Source organism: Saccostrea echinata, unplaced genomic scaffold (assembly GCF_033153115.1).
Source record: "Saccostrea echinata isolate AGI-Se365-2 ecotype Australia unplaced genomic scaffold, CSIRO_AGI_Sech_v1 ptg000029l, whole genome shotgun sequence".
In the NCBI taxonomy this organism is placed as follows: Eukaryota; Metazoa; Mollusca; class Bivalvia; order Ostreida; family Ostreidae; genus Saccostrea; species Saccostrea echinata.
In genome coordinates this window covers 43,979,307-43,990,750 of record NW_026889778.1, presented here as the reverse complement: position 1 = coordinate 43,990,750, position 11,444 = coordinate 43,979,307, and the positions used below count along the sequence as shown (strand labels likewise).

Genomic DNA, 11,444 nt, shown 5'->3' with positions numbered 1-11,444 from the left:
GAAATAAAGTAATAGTTTGCATGCTAAAAGGAATAATATTTTAAATATAACTACTTACAATGTACAGGGGATATAATCGCCATGGATTATGTTCTCACAAGAGTGCAAAAGCAACAGAAAATTGTAACAGGATTGTGTTCAAATACTGTAACGTTAAACAAATTTTTTTTAACCTTTTATATAAGTTTTTTAATGAATTAATTTCCTGGTATTAAATCCATCATGTAATAAACCATTTTTATGAGGGAGGACATTTTTGTATAAACAGAGGTCATTTCCTGTATTCTTGTATTAAATATTAATACAGGTACCAATGAAAACTCGTTTCTGGAAAGTGGTGGTATGATTCTCCGTAGAGTTTTTTGTTGGTTGTTTACACCCTAACAAAAACATACTAAAGTAAACTATAATAAACTGTAGTATACCATAGCAAACTATAGTTAACTATAGTAAATCAAAGTTTCAACGTTATCACTATAGTGTCATAGTGATCATTAAAGTAATTAAAATTTTCAAAATAATCACTTTAATGCCATAGTAATCACTAAAGTAAATCAAAGTTGTCAAAGTTAAATTGTATCACTATAATTGCATTTATCACCATATTGTGATAAATGCTTTTAATACCAGTGCAAGAGCGATAACTCGTGCGTTCTTGGTAGTGGTTAAACATTATTGAGACCATGAGTTTTAAATAGAGGACGCAATATAATCAAGCACCTTATGACCCCGATTTTCATAGTCTACCGAAAAAGCTAGAAGGGCAGACATGTTGCAAAATTTCATCTCTAGTCTGCACACTTTGGAAGGAAAATGTTTTGACCCACCGTTAAGCAAAATTATTTCCATTTTTGTGCATTATTCTGTTCCAAGGATACGGTTTATAGACACTGTAAGTAATTTATGCGAACAATAACATGATGCCCCTAATTATAAAGGCTTGAATTTATAATCGTTGCACTTTGTGATATCTGTGACTGTACATCATGCGCTGATGCTGTGGATAGAATGACATTGAAAGTCCTTATTCTGGGGCATTCATTTATACGCAGATTTGAGAACTTTGTTTGTATCAACTAGTTCTGACCATCGGGTGACGCCGAATTTAAATCTTAATTCAGAGGAGCTACAGATTTTCTATTTGGGTATGGGGGAGCGTCACTGGCTCAAATTCGTGCGCAAGGCACTCGTTACGTAAGAGACTTGCGTCCAGATGTTGTTTTGTTACAAGCTGTATCAAACGATTTGTGTCGGAGAAACACATCAGTGGAAGACATTTTTCATGAACTTGCGGACTTTGTAATTTAACTCCGTGATGCGGAAGATGTGAAAAAAGTAGTTGTGCTTCAGACATTGCATAGAATTCCCCCGACAAGACGTATCAGGTTTCATGTGGACACAGAGTGCAAGAGAGTTGATGAATTAAATAGACGCATGTCCTATTACTTGCAGAATGTAGAGGGAGCAGCATTCTTTCGCCTATCTGGTTTATCATAGGATGGTATTTCTGGCGGATGGGGTCCATTTGAATAATCAGGGAAATAAGGAATATTATAATAATTTGAGAGCTGTTATTGTTTCCTTGATAAAGTCTATCAATAATGGTGGGTACATGTTTGTGCAGCATTTATATTTAGTCTAACGATACATTGTTCAATTTTCATCTGTTTATTTTCAAAATCCACATATGCAGTGGTGATTTAATGCAATCTAATATAATGATGCATATAGCCATATAAATATTATATCATTTAATTTATACATTTATGACACCCCCGTACAGTTGGGGTTGTTTAATTGGATCCTGTGTATTATTTATTAACAGCTTATTTAAGACTAACCATAAATTTTAGTTTTAGCAGGATTTTACACCCTTATATGGTCGGAGTTTAGTTTTAGCAGGATCTTGCACTCCTATATGGTCGGGTTTGAATTATAGCAGGTTTTGCACTCTTCTATGGTCGGGGTTTACTCAAGCAATATCCTGCACCCCTATATGGTCGGGGTTGAATTTTAGCAGGACCCTGCACCCCTATATGGTTGGGGTTTACTTAAGCAATATCCTGCACTCCTATATGGTCGGGGTTTAATTCTAGCAGGATTTTGCATATGTATGGTTGTAGTTTACTTAAACAGTATCCTGCACCCCTATATGGTCGGGGTTGAATTTTAGCAGGATTTTTCACCCCTATATGGTCGGGGCTGAAGTCAAACAAGATGTTGCACCCCTATATGGTCGGGGTTGAATTCAGACAAGATGTTGTACCCCTATATGGTCGGGGTTTTATTTCAAAGGATTTATTCCCCTAAATATTGGGTTTGTTTAACTGAATATATTGCATAAAATGCATAAGATACATATATTCCAATAGTGTTGAGATTTCTAGAGGTTTCTTATCTATAGAATTGTCAATGATATAGATATTTTTGGAATTCTACATATATAATCACCTCGCATTTATAGAGCAGAATTTAAAATATAAACAGAAATGATATAATTTTAGACACAGTTATAATACACTCCACTGTTATTTATTCTTATCCGGTGAAGTATCATAATTGCAAATAAATGTAGCTGTAAGGTTAGCTAGAATTATATTACCAATATGGATTGGGCATTAAATGATTTAGATTTTAGAAATATCCAATGATATTAAACTTCATGGAGTGTATATTTAATTAAGAAATTCTATTGGTGCCTTTATTGGTCTTTAAGAGCTCTGAAATATTTTTATTGATAATGTTATTACTTAGTGTATATTACATAGATGATTTTTTTTTTATTTTTACAGGAAAATTGGGAGACACTATTTGTAAACATATGCTAGATATTTTGCACTAGGTTTGTGTTGAACGTGGAATATCTAATGACAAGACAACTCTCATCAGGTTTGACTCTAAGGGATAGAATGGAGACAGTTATATCTATGCTTATGTTTTACCTCAAGATACATTGACTGAGCTATGTAACAATCCCAGGATAGGTGTCTAGAATGCTAAACACAAATTAAGTAAAAATAACTAAAAATAAAGTAGATGAAGTTATGTAGCTGATTTTCGTAATCGAATATCTGCCTCCCAGCCAAGAGGGATAACTCTTAAAAAAAAAAAAAAAAAAAAATAAATGATCATTTAATCAAAAAAGACTCAAATTAAGCTTGAAATTCAATCTTTTCGTGCAACAATTTTTATTCACGCAACTCAAGTTCTTCGTAGTCTAGAAACTGGGAAAAGTTGACATTTGTGTCCCATAAAAGTATTTAAAAATCTTTAGATAAATCGAATTCCTTCAAGCTTGCTTTGTTAACCATGATATGAAATTTGAAGTGATATTTGATGTCTTCCAACGATAGCACATGCTTTTTACACTACAGGTATGTGTTATATAATGATTGGAAAAAATATAAGAAAAATGCCATTATGATATGAGTATTAATAACATGCAATTTTTTTCCAAATTCCGGGATACCTATAAATGTTTATTCAGGTACCTTTGGCTAACAACAGGATATTATTACATACTGACAAGCAATCGGTCGTGCAAATAGTCAATTCTGCTAAAGTCAGACTATTGGTTAGAAACTTGTAATTAATATCACTTATGTCACTATTATATTTAAGCAGAGTTCATTAGTTAGTTATTATATCAAATTAAATTGCAGATTCTATTTTACATTGACAGTGGCTTCATTTTTGGGCTTTGGGTCCTCGTGCATCTCAGGTCAATATTGGAAACGATAAGTTTCAATAATTGATTCACACCTTTTCAACAATGTCACATTGGCATCATTAAGCTAGATGGATGAACAAATCACTAACAATAGAGTCTGAACTTGGTACACCTAGCCATGGCCAATTTTTGGTACATTTCAATGGTAATCCCCTAACGACTAACGTGTTATTAGTTATCAAACCCCAATTGCAATACTATTCATTTCTGTAACATAAACAAATACCGTTTTAGATCACACTCTTTTCAGCAGCAGTATTATAGGGCATTCCTGAACAAATTATTAAACAATTGGGCGGGTGGAATCCATAACTATACATGCCTCAAACATTGGTGTGAGATTTGTATAATTAAAATATTATAGCTCAATTTCAATTTTGGCTTAAACGTATTATACATCTATCCATATAAAAATTTTAGTTTTTGTAGATTGTGTGTAGTCTGGGATATAGCATTCATAGGATACTGAGCTACCCAAAGTGACATCATTGGTCCTTGAGGAAAAAGCCCTCGATTTGATTTTTAAAAAAAATGGGTTTGGAGTCAGGGAAATTAGATTGAAGGAATTTGACTCTTTGATTTAGAATAAATTAAAATGCACTTGGGTGGTACATTTCAAGGACCGGGGCACCTCGCCTGGATCATTATTGTTTCATAGTATGGAATGTTCCTGCTTATGCTGCAAGTTATTAGTCCGAAGTATGTCAATTATTTGGTCCGATATAAGTTTATTCCAAGATGAGTCTTGATTTATTAAATGGAACAACTAACAAGTGTCTATTATACGTGAACACTTATAAAATTTGAAATTTAAAGGTCAGGTGGGTGAAATGGAATGAATTAAAAATTAACATGTATACACCAAACACGTTAGTGGCGGGTGAACTTGTATAGACAAGTTCATTTGGCGGAATTCGGGGATTACCACGAATGAGGAATTCTCTCATGTGTGGCTCAAAACTCTGGGTAATCTATCCTCAGTACTGGGGAGGATTAATTTGGGGTTACCTCAGCGGTACCTGAGGGACCAGCTTGATCTTTGTGGGTACCAAAGGCAAGTTTTGGGGCCTACCCCTGGGGGTATTATCCCCATGTTGTTGTTGTATTCCAGGGGAGGCAGGTATAGAGTTAGGGCCCGAGTCAGAACTTGAATTCATTCATTTGATGTGGCACTCACTCTTGTTGGTACCAAGAGGTCTGTTCCCACCACAGTCACCTGTGGGGGCGCTATCGCGCCAAGGATCTAGGGAGGTCATCCCGGTAGGCAGGTAGTGATTCCCTGGGTTCCGCCGGGGTATTTACATCTATGTATAAATAGATTGTGACAAATAGTCGCCACAAAATGTAATCATTGTTTCACAATAAATGTGTAAAATTAATATTTGTTACTATTCATTGCATCTGGGATTAATTAATCATAATTTTCAAAGTTACCACTTTAGTAAATCCAAGTGTCAATGTTAACGACTTATCCTAACTGTATATAATATACTGTGGTTGAATTCTAAATTAATTTCAAATTAATTGCACAACATACATAGTATTCCAGTCTAACATATTTTCTCATTTTACCAAAGTTATTTGTTGATGTCTCGTATTTCAAATAATTCCGTGCTCGTTATATGCAATACAGTTTATTTTAAATTTTATTTTAGCAATTCTTTTTGAAACGTCTTGTTTTTCAGTGACTGCTACTGGATAAACATTTCTTTAATGAATATTGTTTGTATTTCATTTTACATGATCTTTTTACAAGTATATTATTAAATCACATTATATTAATAGCATATAAATACGTAAAACAAGATGTATAGATTTGTCATCTTTTATACAACGATATAAAGTATAATAGATTAATAACCATAGTAAATCAAAGTTTTCACAGTGATCACTAAAGTATTTCAAAGTGTTCATAGTTATCACTATAGTGTCATACTGATAGTGATCAGTATTGTAAATCAAAGTTGTCATAATTATCACTATAATGTCATAGTGATTAATATAGTAAATAAAAGTGTTCATAGTTATCACTATAGTAGATCAAAGTGCCAAAGCTTTCACTATAGTTTATTATATTTTTCATAGTCCCAACATTATCACTATAATTAACTATAGTAAACTATAGTTAACTATAGTGTTTTATGTATAGTTTTCATAGTGTAAAAGTTACCACTATTGTTAACTATAGTAAATTATAGTTAACTATAGTATTTTTAAGGACTAATTTTTTTTACTTGATATTTACCTTAAAAAGCTACCACACACATTTTAGAGTTCTGTATCCTTAAAAAAATACAATGATTTGTTGTCATATATATATGGGAAAGATGCAAATAATTATCAAACATCACCAAACATCTTGGTTGAGCGTCTTTTATCATAGCATCATAGCCATATAAAAAGCATATGTCACTTTGCTTAATTGGAAATCCCCTTTCTCTGCATTTTTAACAATATTATTTTCTTTTGATAAAAACAAAAAGATTTTTCTAGAGTGAATAGTTGGAAATGAAAAGAAAGCTTTAACCATAGTTAACCTCTTGCCTTCTGTTCTCGATTAAGCTATACCTAGGAATAAAACGATTAATAAAGTAACGAATTTTTTGCGCAATTTTGACCGTTAAAATTAAAAATAAGGTTAAAAATGAGGGTGAAAGTTATGCTAAGTACATGAAGTACCAAAGCGCCAACATATTGAATAAAATTAATGTGTAGATTTTGAGATTTTTCTCTGAATTTTCCAAATTTTTTTTCAATCACACACATACGCCCTCACACACCCATAACCCCCCCCCCCCCACACACACACACACATACACAAATAGTCTCTTGTATGTCTTATTTCGTATCCATTTTGTGAGCGTTTTTAATTGCAAATTATGTTGTTTATTTGTTTAGTTCATATAACTAATTTAAATTGAATAATTTTTATGTTTGATGTTTTCATTTAACATTCTTTTCAAATGCTGATAGTGACATACTTTTCAATTTGTAGATTCCATTTTGAATCGAAACCTTGAAATTTAAAACGTTTATCAAGATTCATTTAAATATAAGCATGTACATGTTGTAGAGAAAAAGGTTGTGAATTCTCTAATCGAAAATCAGATATAAAGGACCTCTTTGTATACGCATGCACACATTGCAAAATTTTCGAAAATGTATAAAAAAATAATAACTAACCTGAAAATTAAAATGGCACTACCTGAAATACCGATTTTTTATAACCGTGCTTATATTCATACCTTATCAAAACCCTGTCTTGTCCGCAATTTTGAATTATTTATTTAAATTTCTGTCTGATTTTTTGGGTAAGTTAAAATTAATGGAAGAGCCATTGGAACAGCTACTGTTGTAAAAGAAAGAGTGCACAATGCTGAAAGATTTATATGTCATTGATCAAATTTTTAATTTTTCTTTTAAATTTTATAGCAATATCTCTTTTTTATTTTATTCCGCGACCTTCTTTTTACCAAACAAATTGTAACTTATTAACAAAAGATGCAATATGACTCAACCGGTCATTGTTGCTTAGTGATAGGGCGCTCGCTTTGTGATCAAAAGGACCGGATTTGATTCTCGTTCGCTGCGCCGCATCAAACCTAAGACGTTAACATAGTAGTGACTGTTCCTTCGCCAAACTCTCCGCGCTAGAAATGAAAGTCATGGATCCTTTGGGTGTGACGTTAAAAACCGAGGTCCCGTGTCAAGGAAGGCATTGGCACGATATAGAATCCGTATTGCTTATTACATGTAGCCGTTTTAGTGACAAAGGTTTAGATTTTAACCCCTTCGCCGGTATATGGTGACGTTTCCATATGAGTGAAGAATTCTCGCATGGGACGTAAAACAACATACATTCAAGAAATATGACTTGTAATGAGAAGTGTTGTTTGTACAAACTAAGTATTTTTTTTATGAATAATTAATAAACTACCAGCATTAAGACAACATGTGGAAATTATAAAATTATACAACTGTATATGATTGAAGTAAGAATGAATAATACTTCTCAATCTTGCTTTTGTATATTCTTCAAATCCAACCCATTTTTAATGATTTTATTTGTTTATTTATTCATCTTGTTTTATTTATTATTCATTTTTTGGTAGGGTACTTAACTTTTAATTCTTTTTTCAAATAAATATTTTCGAACTTCTTTGGATACTTCCTTAATTATCTGGGAAGAAATTGGAAGAAGTTGTGCATCATACATAAGCTTATGTACAGCAAACGTTTTTACCATTAGAATTTTGCCTAAAATTGTTAATTCCTTACTATCCATCAATTCAAAGTTGTTTTTTCTTTCATTTAATTCACGGGTATGTTTAGGAAGCATACGAATCATTTCTCGGGAAATTTAGACTTTTTAAAGAAAATTAAGATTGAAGATTTATCTAGGTCGCCGATTGAACGTAAACTACTATTAACTATTACATAAAGACACGGAGTGTCTGAGGCCAAGTAGTGCACCACCACGACGTCATCACGTGACTGCTATTAATAGCAAAATATTCCTTAATAAAAAAGTTAACAGAACACCACTACCCCGGGTTAAATAATTTCTTTGAGTATATAATATAGTTGAAAAACATCTCTTATGCCTAGAAAGTGCTGCTAGAATCCCACTGAACGGTCGGGAAAATAATTATTCCACATATTCGCACGAAACCTTACCCGATGTTTTGCATTATATACATATAAACCGAGATATTTGTTCATACCATGTTTACCTCACGATTGTAGCAGCATTTTCCAAGTATTATAGAACACAAGCTTTCGATATGTACAAATCTTACGTTTTAAATATCCAGCTTAGTGTTGTTCTTTTGCATTATTGTTGTCACGAATGACAGAGGAAAGGCCGACCAGGATACGTAAATAGTTGAATGTCTTTAATAGCAGATATAATCGATGAAAATAAATTAGCATACCTGTTTAATAAACTTTAACTTCACATGAATCACACACAATATTCATGGTATTTGCTTCTAATCCCCCTTTTATGTATCTATTTCCATGCCGTCTTAGTCAAATTCTCCTTACACAACATGATCAATTCTCAAGTTAATTGTAGAACAGTTATGACGTCATCGGTCGGAGATTTTAATTCAAGTGACAGATGCAGCATAACAAAATAAAAACATTTTATTTTTGTTAATATTTCCAAGTTCCTATTCATTTTCAGGAGTGAAATTATATCTCTAAATAACAATATTAAGAAAACTTGTGTTCTAAACTTGACGTCATCTCGCCTACAATGACGTCATATTGTATTGCTTAGTCAAGTCAGATTATCTTAGTGCTACCTAAATACACCTGCGTTTTGTATTTAAGCTTTAAGCAAATGTATATTTCAGTCCCACTTTAACTAAACGAAATACCAAGAATGAAAAAAAATGAACTTTAAACAATTTCACTGGTAAAATTCCAGGCTTGAGTTTTACTAAGATATCTTAAGATACGATAATTTTTTGAACTCACGAAATTCTTATGTTCATACTTAAGATACGTATTGTCTGTTTTACTAAGGCGATCGTAACTTTTCATCGTAAACCTAACTTAAGATTTACCTTGTTACGATATTGGAGCTCTTCTTTGTTTGAGAAAAATATTTCTCTTGGTAATGACGCCGCGCAGCGTGGTTACTTGTTTCGATTTACTCCGCGATCGTCTCACCCCTACTAATGTTATTGTGATTTAAATTCAACGCACGTGGTGTAGGTTGACCCATTCAAAGGTTATAGGGTAGAACCGGTTTTATAAATAAAATTGGCAGTAAACAGGAAATTGCTATAATCTGTTTCTTTAAAAACTTTCTTAAAGGTTTTCAAGATTTTAAAAGAAATGGGTGGGATTTAAAAAAATTAATCTTTGCTTGTGTGATAATTTACGGCAAAAATTGGAGCTTAGTAGTGTTAATTTTCCAAAATCGCCTGATACGCTGGAAAAAAAAAATTGTATATGACAAACCTTTGTTTACCTTATATGGCTTTTGTTATTAATACGCACAGAGGATTTTACCACCAACAATTGACCAATCATTGAATGAATAGTAACGTTAACTTGACACCTTAAATGTTTACATTTTACTTCGAACACGTTGTCTACGATCGATATTGAATGGATTAAAAAAAAAAAAAAAAAAAAAAAAAAAAAAAAAAAAAAAAAAAAAAAACTACTAAAAAAAAAATGTTTATATGAAAAAATATAAAGAGTAGAAACTATGAAAGATACCACGGGCGTTTGTAATTTGTTGTTACTTTGTTAACCAGAAAATGCATATAAAAATGTAGTCTGTACCACGTTTAGAACACTAGCGCTTCAAGGTTAAGGAAAACGAGCAGCATTCCTTACAGTTCATTGGACAACAGTTTTTTTTTTTTTTTTTCATATTAGAATACCCGTGATTATCTGTGCTTTTTGGTCAGGGAACCCACCTGACAATTGTATTCACCGATAGTACAACATATATAGGAATGCAGACGAAAATCGCCATACAGTATGACTTTGATAAACCTAGAATTCCACGTTTATTTAACATGTTACTAATGAATTGTTTGCAATTGAGAGCATGGAAATAATAGAATAAAAATGGACAGCATGAAAATGCATGCAAATGCATGGAAAATATGTTCTATGTGCCTTTCCGATCGCCTTGTTTTTATTTTTCAAGCGTTAAATTTCCGCAATATCCGTTGTAACCCACAATGCAATTCAACTCATTCAGATTAAGCTATATTGGTACCCCATTTGCTAATCTATCGCCAAAAAATATAGTCCCAGTTCCCATGCAAGCATGTTTGTCCAAAAAGAAATTGTAATAAATGAGTGCATAAAATAATGGCATGAGGAATACTTATTGACGTTTGGATGAATTCAAGAGAGATTGAAGTACATTTCTACAGATATTATTCAGTGGTGAAAAACGAAACGCAAGATAACTTTTCTGTTTACCATGTATCTACGTGCTAGTCACTTCCTAGCCACATTTCCGTGAATAATTTACCTTATCTCGTTGTAGTCTCGCTAGATCTCGCGAGAGTTACTGTGAGAGCTACTGGGAACTCCTAGGATTTTATAATTTGCAGAACACCGAAAAATAAAATGTTCCGAACACATTAGAAGAGGTGCGTCTGCTGATAAGTTTTTAACACCTATTGACGACTATGTCTAAATTGAAGAAGCGAAAACCAAACTGGAGCAAAAGAGAGCTCCTTGCACTGTCCGAGGCAGCTGAGCCGAGGTACAAGTTGTTGAAGGGAAAACTTACTCCTGGTATAACCAGTGAGAAGAAATGACACATAGAACGAGAAAGCCAACCAGTAAGTAACATATCATACATACGTCATGTTTATTATTTTTATTAAAGTAAAAATTCATACCATTTATTGTTATTTGAATCGCTTCAAATAACGTTTGCATTAATATATGCAGAAGAAAGAAATTAATATATATCGGTCGCCTTTTGTTTACGTGTTAAATGTAGGTCAATTCTACGTAAAGTACTGAGAGTACTGATACAGAGGAGAAAAAATGATTGATATTTTTGATATTTTTAACCTCAAACCGTCAAGAGATTTTAGGAGCATTAAGCTTGACAAAGTTTTTGTGTTACTTATACTTGTTTCCATTGCTAATTTATTATCATTTTATTTAATAAATGTGAAATGTATTTATGTAAGCATTACCTGTCGACCGCTCAAACCTGCCG

At 32.6% G+C, this 11,444-nt stretch overlaps 1 long non-coding RNA gene across 1 annotated transcript; it reads left to right on the top strand.

Annotated features, from left to right (window-relative positions):
* Positions 1–587: 587 nt before the first annotated feature.
* Positions 588–5,109, top strand: LOC133195985 (uncharacterized). Its single transcript, XR_009722260.1, has 2 exons — positions 588–1,604; positions 2,793–5,109. It is a non-coding gene; the product is annotated as an uncharacterized LOC133195985 (long non-coding RNA).
* The last annotated feature ends 6,335 nt before the right edge of the window (positions 5,110–11,444 follow it).